This window comes from Lontra canadensis, unplaced genomic scaffold (assembly GCF_010015895.1).
Source record: "Lontra canadensis isolate GAN:19392208 unplaced genomic scaffold, GSC_riverotter_1.0 scaffold3, whole genome shotgun sequence".
Taxonomy (NCBI): Eukaryota; Metazoa; Chordata; class Mammalia; order Carnivora; family Mustelidae; genus Lontra; species Lontra canadensis.
In genome coordinates, this window is record NW_022630997.1 from 47192068 (window position 1) to 47203043 (window position 10976).

General features: G+C 42.5%; 1 non-coding gene across 1 annotated transcript; it reads left to right on the forward strand.

The window, feature by feature from the left end:
- Nucleotides 1–6819: 6819 nt before the first annotated feature.
- Nucleotides 6820–6924, forward strand: LOC116858687. The gene has a single exon (XR_004380988.1). It is a non-coding gene; the product is annotated as a U6 spliceosomal RNA (small nuclear RNA).
- Nucleotides 6925–10976: the final 4052 nt, after the last annotated feature.

The following is a 10976-nucleotide window of genomic DNA, read 5'->3' on the forward strand; positions in this document are numbered from 1 at the left end:
TAGTTGCTTCTGCAGTCTATAAGACCTGTTTTTTGGTCTTGGCTATACCATTTTTTAACTTGGAGATGTGGGGCAAACTGTTAAATTCAAAAGACTTATTTTCTTCTCAGTAAAGTGAGGGGCTTGGGTTATAGCAGGAAACCTTCCTAGTCTACCTCACACTGGCTCAGGTGCTCCTTTTCCACCTGAACCAACCTGCTCCTACTGTACCAGGCATCATCCCATTTGTCCCTGTTACCATTTATCACTGCCACAGGATTGTGAGCTCCTTGAGGCAGGGACTGTTTTGTTCACCACTGGATCCCCGTGCCAAGTCCCTGGCTTCTCACTTAGTAGATGCATGACAGAAGTAGTCTGTCACAACAACACTGTATTTATGGTAAATCTGTACAAATGGGTGGTAGAGGGCTGCCTGGGTGGCTCAGTCGGTTAAGCGTCTTCCTTTCCGCTCAGGGTCTTGGGATCAAGCCCTGGGTGGGGCTTCCTGCTCAGCAGGGCAGTCTGCTTCTCCCATCCACTCTCCCACTACCCCTGCTCCTGTGAGTGCTCTCTCTCTCTCTAAGTAAACAAATAAAATCTTAAAAAAAAATAAAGTGTGACAGAATTTCCTTTTCGGAGAGATACAGAAGAAGCCATTTGTCTGCATGAAACTATTTTAACTCTTTGGACTCTACCAGGTCCCTCTCTTCCATATCCTCTTTGGGATCAGAGTTTGAAAGTCTCCCTCATCCTTTCTACCCTTCCAGAGGCTCCACCTCACTGTGTTTGACATTAGAAATACATTTGGTACAGTGCTCAAAATTGTGCTGAGGATAACTAACGTGCTCGCCTGGGGTAGTTTTTTTTTTTTTTTTTTTTTTGGACTGTGTCAAAAGTTTTGTGCTTTTTAGTGATGAGAGTTAAGCCTTACAATTGGTTTCAGAGAGAAAACAAGAAAGAGGCAGAGTACTATCGGTGTTTAGCAAGGCCTTGGAAGAAGGATTTTTCTTTGCTCAAGGGAAGACATCAGAACTGCAGATATGCATGTACAGTTGAAGCCCTGAAGAAAAATGAGCCAGAAAAAGCACTTCAAACACATGCAGGTTGGTTTCTGCAGTGCGTATGGAATGAGATTTTTTCCTTAGGAGTGTTTCCATTTCGGGAATAAGGAGAATTTCGTGATGCAAAGTTACCATGTGAAGAATGTATAATCTGTTATACAGTGATTTTAGCAGAGTGGTACATTAGGACAGGCATGTTGTTGGACTGGTTTTACAAACTGCCTCGCTGTTTCTCTGTAAGGTGGTTTTCAGGATTGATTTTACTCTAAATTTCTACGCTTCTTTGAGTAGAATCTTTTCTATTCCACTTTCAAAATAATTCAGAGTATGTTCTATCCAGACTAAAAGTTGATGGAAGTTATGACAATGAAACGTAAAGATTTTTTTCCTCCCAGCAATGTATTTGCATGGCCCTTAAGAAGTTTCCCTTCAAATCTTTAAGGTAGTGTCACCATTCCTCAGATGGCCACAAGATGGCAGCTTTGGGCTAATAGTAGTAGAAAGATCCACCCAAAAAGCATTTGCTGGTTGCTGTGATGGTGCAAAAATACTCAAGACCTGGTTGTTTCTTGGCCTCTCCATCTCCACAGTGTGCTTTCCAAGTTTTATATAAGGCAGAGTTCTGGCTATCTCTGTTTGTCCCTCAGACCCACCCTCTGCTGTCCTCTGCTGCAGAGGCTGACCAGTTGCATTTGGTCAAGGGGGAGGCCCAGCCAGGGAGCAGAGCGGGCAGAAGAATGACGAGGTACAGTTATCCCCTTGCAGGATTACCTTGCACCACTTGTGTCCCCTAAAGGGAGGTCACTGCTCTTTTTTTCAGAACGTTTCTTCTGGGTCCTGGCTGCTCCCTCCCCTCTTAGGAATGGTAAAAGCTTTTCTGTCCCTTGTGGTTTTCCTGTACCTTCTCCTTACCTTTGTAAATTGTTTATTAAACCCATATAGGAAAAACCCACATAGAATTGTCCTAAACTGAGTGTGCCTTCTACTTCTTGCTGAGATAATGACTGATACTATATTAACCGTGTCTTTTTATTTTCTGCATTTCTGATGCTTTGACCAATGAGATCTTACTAAACCCTGAGAGACTGCTCCTCCTATGGCTAGCCAATTCCTAGAGACAGGAAACAATTCACCTGCTCTTGTTTCTCTTGTATGTGAACAAACCAACCCTGAGCCCACACCCCACCCCTTCCTTTATCAAGCTCTTATACTCAAGGACACTATGCCCCTGCGGTAATCTGTGCTGGGGACAGGTACCAGACAAAAAGGGATAGCCCCTGGGCTTCAAATCAGCCAGCCTTAAACCTACTTGCTTTGACTCACCTGCTCCTTTATGCAGAAACCAAAATAAAGACTCTACCCCAGGGATGCCCGGGTGGCTCAGTCAGTTAAGTGTCTGCCTACGGCTCTGGTCATGATCTTAGGCCCTGGGATCAAGCCCCACATCAGGCTCTCTGCTCAGTGGGGAGCCTGCTTCTCCTTCTGCCTCCAGCTCTTCCTGCTTGTGCTTGTTCTCTCTCTCTCTCTCTCTCTGACAGACAGATAAATACAATCTTTAAAAAAAAAATTGCCTCTTTGGTGTGGCATGCCCCCTCCTCTTGGGAACTGTGAGTAACATGCTTTCTTTCAGTGGCAGTCTTCTCATCTGTTGACCTCCCCACACCTGAATAATAATAAAACCTATTTTGTACCTATTTATTTATTTTTAAAAGATTTATTTATTTATTTATTTATTTTTAAGTAGTCTCTACCCCCAACGTGTGGCTCAAACTCATAGCTCTGAAATCAAGAGTCGCATGCTTCACTGACTGAGCCAGCCAGGTACCCCTAAACCTACTTATTTTTTTTAAATTTAAATTCAACTAGTCAACATATAGTATATCATTAGTTTCAGATGTGATGTCAATAATTCATCAGTTGCATATAACACCCAGCGCTCACCACATCACATGCCCTCCTGAATGCCCATAACCCAATCACCCCATCTGCCCACCCACCTCCCCTCCAGCAACACTGTTTGTTTTCCAAAGCTAACACTCTCTCACGGTTTGTCTACCTTTCTGATTTCTTCCTATTCAGTTTCCCCCTCCCTTCTCCTTTGATCCTCTACACTTTTCTTATATTGCACATACAAGTGAAACCACATGATAATTGTCTTTCTTTGATTGACTTATTTTGCTCAACATAATACCTTCCAGTTCCACCCATGTCGATATAAATGGTAAGATTTCATCCTTTTTGATGGCTAATATTCCATTCTTTATATGGGCCACTTCTTCTTTATCCATTCATCTGTTGATGGACATCTGGGCTCTTTCTACAGTTTGGCTATTGTGGACATTGCTGCCATAAACACTGGGGTGCAGGTGCCCCTTTGAAAGCATTTTCAAATATGTGGAAAGCATAAGGGAACTGTCATATACTTAACTTTAAGAAAGAACATTGTACGGAAAGCATTTTCAACTAACATCTTCTTGCATGAAGATAGAAGCATCAAACATACATTTTAAAACAGATACAAGTGTTTTGATACTTTTATCATTTTTAGAAAGTGACTAGCTCTCCCCAGATCTGTGACATTTTAGAAGAGTAGTAACTGGGAATTGTTACAGCTCTGTGGTGGGGTTTAGCTGGAAAGATAAAAACTTCTATTCTAATTTTCTGGTGCCCAAACATTCGCCCCAATGAGAAATTCTCAAATACTGTAGTAATAATAATAGATAATAAAACAGAGCCACTAAAAAATTGAAATATGAAGATATGGCCTAGTCAGCAACGGGCTGGATGTTTTGTAGAGAGAGTCTTGAGAAAAATGGTGAGAGGGTTTTTGTTTTTTAAAGATTTTATTTATTTATTTGAGAGAGAGACAGTGAGAGAGAGCATGAGTGAGGAGAAGGGCAGAGAGAGAAGCAGACTCCCCGTGGAGCTGGGAGCCCGATGCGGGTCTCGATCCTGGGACTCCACTCCGGGATCATGACCTGGGCCAAAGGCAGTTGTCCAACCAACTGAGCCACCCAGGCATCCCCTTTGTTTTTGTTTTTAAATGAAGCTTAAAAAGCACCGGGGAGGGGGAAACAGAATAATTTAGAAATACTACTTGAAGGTGGTATTGATATATTAATACATGTTAGAAAAGAATGGCTCAGGAAGCATCAATCTGCCTGAGCGGTGGTCATTTTTCAAGCCTGGATGAATGTAAGCAAAAATCAAATTGTCACAGGTAGATCTGAACGATATATTGGCTAATTTCTATGGCAAAAAGAAGAATAAGAAAAGCAATAGATAAGAGGGTGTATGAGGCTCTTTGCTTGCATTTTAGAAATAAATTTGTTTCTAATGAGAATGCACCGTCAGAGAATGCACAGCAGAGCAGTGGGGACTGTGCTATATTAATGTAGGTACTGAAAAAATTCAAGTTTTACATCTCACCCCTGAAATGTTCTTCAAGTAGAAGTAGTAATCAAGAGTGGGTCCCATGGACCTCCCATCACTCTTCTTGCCTTATAAATAACCTTTGTCATTCTGCAAGGAAGTTTCCAGACCTGCATTCTTTGTAATCCAGTCTTTCCTGTCCTTTTTATGACCAGAGGCAGTGAGTACTACACCCTAAGAGCATTTGAGTCAGTAGGGGCTGTAGTCACAGGAATTATTATTGAAGCGTCTTGAATTGTTAATAAAAATTCATGAAGTCCAATAGTTTCTGGTAGAATATGGAGAGAAGGACAGAAAGAGGAAACAGAAGGAGGAAGAAAAGAGACTGTTTCCAAGAACTAACTCATTTGGGATGATATATATTTTTTTAAAGATTTTATTTATTTAGGGCGCCTGGGCGGCTCAGTGGGTTAAAGCCTCTGCCTTTGGCTCAGGTCATGATCTCAGGGTCCTGGGATGGAGCTCCGCATCGGGCTCTCTGCTTAGCGGGGAGCCTGCTTCCCCCTCTCTCTCTGCCTGCCTCTCTGCCTACTTGTGATCTCTGTCTGTCAAATAAATAAATAAAATCTTATTTAAAAAAAAAAAAAGATTTTATTTATTTATTTGACAGAGAGAGAGAGATAGACAGACCAGGAACACAAGCAGAGGTAGTGGGAGAGGGAGAAGCATGCCTCCCACAGAGCAGGGAGCCCGATGCAGGGGTCGATCCTAGGACCCTGAGCTGAAGGCAGATGCTTAACAGCTGAGCCACCCAGGTGCCCCTCATTTGGGGCATTCTTAGCCCTTGTTTTCCCCTAGAAATGGAATAGATTAGCAGAGGGGAGAATTTCTTTTTCTTTTTCTTTTTTCTTTCTAGGGCATTTGTTTATACTTTTATTTTATTTGTTATCCTTTTCAGTTTTATTGAGGTTGGACCATATTTTTAGAACAGCTCAACCACTGATTTCTTGTGTCCAGTTCCTGATACCTGCACAAAGGGCTGACTCTTCTCTTCCCATTCTGCATGACAGTAGATGACTGGGACTGAGATCCCTGTTTTCGAAAATGTCATGGATATGAGATTTTCTTTGAAGCATTTCTTTTTGTAAAATCAAACGATTTGAAATAATTTTGATCGTCATAAATAGGGATTTGGTGAAATAAATCACGGTATTTTTATTCTGAGGCAGTGAGCTCTAGTTGCTGAGGGCATCTCAGTTAGCAGAGGCCATTTTTAATGAGAAAGCTTTTTCTACAGAAAGATGTGCAGGATATATTTTAAAATAACAAAATAAGGTTCAAGACATTTTGTGTAGTGTGCTAACACTTGAATAAAAGCTATGTATATTCTTGCATGTGCATAAAGAAAAAAAAGATGAGAAACTAGCCATTGGTGGTCTAGTAAGGAGACATTGGTGGCAGGAGGTCGAGGGGAGCCCTTATGATTTTGAACCATGAGACTATTTAACTATTCAATAAGCACATTAATGTGATTTAATTAAAAATTGGGATGGGGGTGCCTGGGTGGCTCAGTGGGTTAAGCCGCTGCTTTTGGCCCAGGTCATGGTCTCAGGGTCCTGGAATCGAGTCCCGCATTGGACTCTCTGCTCAGCAGGGAGCCTGCTTCCTCCTCTCTCTACCTGCCTCTCTGTTTACTTGTGATCTCTCTCTGTCAAATAAATAAATAAAATCTTAAAAAAAAATTGGGATGAATTGGAGTTGGAAGAAGGAATGTAACATAGGCTAGGAAATTATATTTGTAAAACCAATAATGAACTATAAAAGACATAAAAAAAACCCACAAAAAATCAGCCCAGCTAGGAGAGAATGTCAAAGTAACGACACGCCTCTGAGAGAACTCATAAAGTTCTAAACACGTCCTCGGCCAGAGGAGCTCTGGGCGGCTTTGTGCATCAACTCCCAGGGAACTTGCTCAGTTCAGATAATCTAGTTCAGAGAGACAATAAAGCATAAAAAATTCCACTCCAGCAATATGAATTAATAGCCTCTTTTGTTCCTCTCCAGGGGCTTCCTCAGGATGATCCCAGACACCTTTATGAAGGACCTGCTCTGGGTAAAGAGGAAGGGAAGTGACAGCATGAGATCTCTTCCTCTGCTCCCCAGCAGTAAACCAGCTGTGACCTGTTTTGAGGGTTAAATGAGATAATGTATGTAAAGCACTTACCACAGTGCCTGGCCTATGGTTGGAGCTCAGAAAATGGCAGTTATTCCTGCACCATGAAGTAGGAGTAATAATTATTATCACTTAGTAGATAAGGAAATTAGCCTCAGAGAGGTTAAGTCACCTGCCTGAAGTAACACAGCAAGAAAGGGAGGGAGCCTGGATTTGAAGTCTGGTGGCTCTGGGGTTCATTTCAGCAGCACATATACTGAAATTGGAATGAAACAGAGGAGATTAGCATGGACCCTGCACAAGGATGACACACAAATTCATGAAGCCTCGTGGCTCTGACTTCAAAGCCCTTGTTCTTCCCACTCCCTCAAGGTACTTCACAAATAAACCTGCCGATACATATTTGAATCACATCCTAAGGTTCACGGTTTTGTTTGCAACAGCAGATACAGATAGAGCATTTATTTTTTTCAGAGCAGTAGCCTATGTTGCAAACTACAGAAAGAGGATCTGCACCCTATTAGTCTCTTTGGTGAGTGGAACATAAGAGCATAATGCACAGGAGAAGATTCTGGAAGGTTCTGGGCTCTTCTGATGTATTGAGATAAAATGATCTTAGAAAACATTCACTCCCAGTTTTGTCTTATGCATTTTTATTGATGTCTTTTCTTGGTATCTTCATGTTAATGGAAATCTCAAGATTTTATAGCTATGTTAACTAGTCTCTTAACAGTGTCGCAGTTAATCATATCTTAATATTATACTTGGAAAGACCTTTTTATTATACCAGGGTGAGTCCTCTGGCCGCTGGGCCAAATCCAGCCTGCTACCTGCCCTTGGAAATAAAGTTTTTTGGAACATGATCACACTCATTTGTATATGGCTTTTTTCCGTGCTGCAAAGGCAGAGTTGAATAGTTACACAACAGAAACTACATGGCCTGCAAAGTTAAAAATATTTACTAGCTGACCTTTAATAGAAAGTTTGCTGATCTCTACCCGAGAGTCATGTACAAAAAGTAAGCATAAAAAAAAAGAAAAAAAAAAGTAAGCATGGCATTTCTGTGCTCCAACATCCTAACACACATTATTCCAAAACACTAAGTCTCTTTCCACTGATGTATGTGTCTTCACATCTGGAAGCTAAGTCCCTTTCACACAGACACCATCTCTGGGAATGATTTGTGTTGCCAGGTAAACTGTCTAAAGTTCCCTCACTGGACAAACACTCTGAGAATCTTGTCTTAGATGAATATGAATATGTCTGGGGGGAAACATATTCCCTAAAAGTCTTTGGGGACAAATGTGGTATAAAGGAACAAAGGACTCTAAGATCCCTCCCGTGGGACCATGGGACAGGAGCTAACCAGGTGGGGGGTGTGGCCAATCTCAGTGCCTGAGTGAGCTTACCAACCCCTGACTCTTCTCTACCCCTGACCTCAGGCAGCAGACAGTAGAAAGAGCATAAAGCCCATGCCACGGGCCATGTTCTCTGTTCCTGGAGTCTTCTGAATGGCCTAGAGATGTCAAAGGAGACCTGGCCTTGTTCTCTCAAGCCTCCCAAGCAGCTCAATGCCAGATAAAAGCAGTGAAGGTAAATCTAAGTCTATCACATCCTGTCTTTAGGTCTCAGAGTCCAATCCCTGAAAGCATGTCCCCAGACCTAAGACAAACGAGTAGATACCGGGGAGAGTGGGAAGGAAGTGGAAATAACTCGTTTCCCATGACATCTAGTCTATTAGCTTGGGTGAACTTGATGGATCAACTTCATGGAGGCTGGGAAGGAAACTAGTCATTAGAAGAAGAGCTGAAGGCTTTAAGTTTTTCCAACAGTGTTTCAAATAGAACACATCATCTGAAAATACCAATATCAGAACTTCTCTCTCTAACTCTGTAGGGGCTAAGACTTAGCTGTCTCTATTAGTTGTCTGCATTCTAGTCTGCAGCGAGGGCCTAAGATCCAGTGTTCTGGGGGACATGGCACACTGGAGAGCAAGATCTCCAAAAGTGGGCCTGGGGGGCTTGTCAAAACCGGAAAGGACTTGGAATACAAGTTTACACATGTCCTCTGCCAGCCCTATCTTTCAATCCCTTTTTTGCTGCCTCAGTAAACAGCACTGCCTCCATTAATGAAACCTCTGGAGATGAACCTCCTTTACAATGAACATGATGTGTTAAAACAAAATAACAGCTTCATAAATCACACCAAACAGTACTGCAATATATCAGGTGGCTCTGGTGCGATATTCCTGCTGATCTATGCAGCCAGGGCACAAATCTCTCCAGGTACAGTTTTGATTCATCTGCCAGAGCTGAAGGAAAACAGAGTGTACCCACCCTCATTAGAGACTCTATCTCCCACTACTTCAGGTATTCTGAGACCTCTTGCTCTCTGACTTTCCCAACCACAAATTTTGTTCAACAGAATTATTGATTGAGGGCCCCCTAAGTACAAGATAAGGACATCTTGTGGTTAAAGGCACACACACACAGACACCCTGCACACATGTTCACACACAAGGAGAGATCAAGCAAATATTCATTCTAACATATTACACAGTTTCATAAGGGTTGTGAAAAAAAAAAAGATAATAAAATGGTTTGAAATCATGTAAGCAGGGGACCTAACCAATTTAAGAGGAGGATGACATTGGAACGCGTAAAATTCCTAAGCTGAGAAAGAGTCAGGTCTCTTCAAGGAACTAAAAGAAAGGACAGTGCATCTGGCTAGACAATGAATGGGAGAAGCCCGAGAGGTATGCTGCTTGGATCATTGGAAGACATGGATTCATGCTAAGGGTTTTAAGGCTGTGTTGTTCAGAGTACACGGGCATCCCCAGAAGGGTTTTCAGGCGGAGGGTTATAAGATCAAACGTGCATTTTAAAGAAAATTTTATTTTATGGACAACAGATTGGAAGGGAGGAAGTATGGAAGATAGGAGGCTGAGAAGTGGTGGAGATGAGAGGTGGTGTTGATTTAGACTGGGTGGTAGAGGTAGATTTGGTGAAGGATGGGAAGTATCAGGCTGATTCCAAGTGGGTGTGTCCTGCTCCAAGGCTGGAGATGCCACAAACTGGGTGAAGAACTTGGAGAAGGACCTGGATCTGGAAGGGAAGGGATGATTACGAGTTCTGCATTTGCAAACAATTCACTGCAGTCTATTTACATTTAAAACCTTTGGCTTCTGGGAGGTTGCGGGATTTATCTTTTATTAATAGAAGTGAGTTGAGAAAGATTTAGGTAAAAAGGAGACTTCGGTGTCCTATTTCTTTTCTTTTCTTTTTTTTTTAAATTTTATTTATTCATTTGACAGACAGAGACCACAAGTAGGCAGAGAGGCAGGCAGAGAGAGAGGAGGAAGCAGGCTCCCTGCTGAGCCGAGAGCTGGATGTGGGGCTCCATCCCAAGACCCTGAGATCATGACCTGAGCCGAAGGCAGAGGCTTTAACCCACTGAGCCACCCAGGTGTCCCTTGGTGTCATATTTCTAACCTCCTCTGCCTTCTAAGGGGAGGCTCTTTAATTGCTGGGCACACTGAGGTCAATGCACAGAGAATTGCTCTGTATCATAAAACAGTGAAAAAGTTGGGGATTGTAGGGGCAATCTTCAAGATCATGAATCTTGTGAAGTTGGATTGGAAAAAGCAGGCTCCAGGGGATGCATAGGAGGGTGGGAGGGCAGGAGGACTCTGGAAGAACGGAAATGGAAAGAGGAATGGAAAGAGGAATCAAGTAGTGTCTTTCCTCTGAGGGGTGCACTGCAGAACCTCTTCCACATCTCCCCTCTGAAGTCTTCCATGGATTTTCCTTTCCATGATTCTCAGCCACGGAGAGACCTGACATCAGGTTACATGGAGGCCAGGGTGACAGTGAACCGCTCTCAGGGAGATGGGAATGGGAGTTGCCCACAGAGGAAAAGGTGCTGCAGGTGCTTGCTTCCTGACTCAGTCTGCCCTTTCAGTGCTAGAAGACAAGGGAATGGAAGAAAAAGTAAAAGAAGACGAGAAAGACATAAGAAAAAGGAAGACAATGGGAAGGGAAGGAGGGATATGTTGTTGGGGTTCTGTTCTCTCTCCTCTTCAATTAAAAACACTGAGAGAAGGACAATATATATTAAGTTATCTCATACTAAAGCAAATGTCAGTGACTCTCAAAAGGAAAATGGCTGTTGACCTCCTCCATCCCCTTCTCTGGGGTATTCTTGGGGTGGACTGTGGATTTGTGTGCTTACTCCTATATTTATTCAGTCTTTCATCACAAATTCATTGAGTACCTTTTCTGTGCTAGGCAAGGGTATAATGATGAGAAACACAATCCCTTTATATATTTGCAGGGAAATTAGCACTTAGTGGGAAGACAGACAAACGACAGAAATATTTCAATGGGACCCTT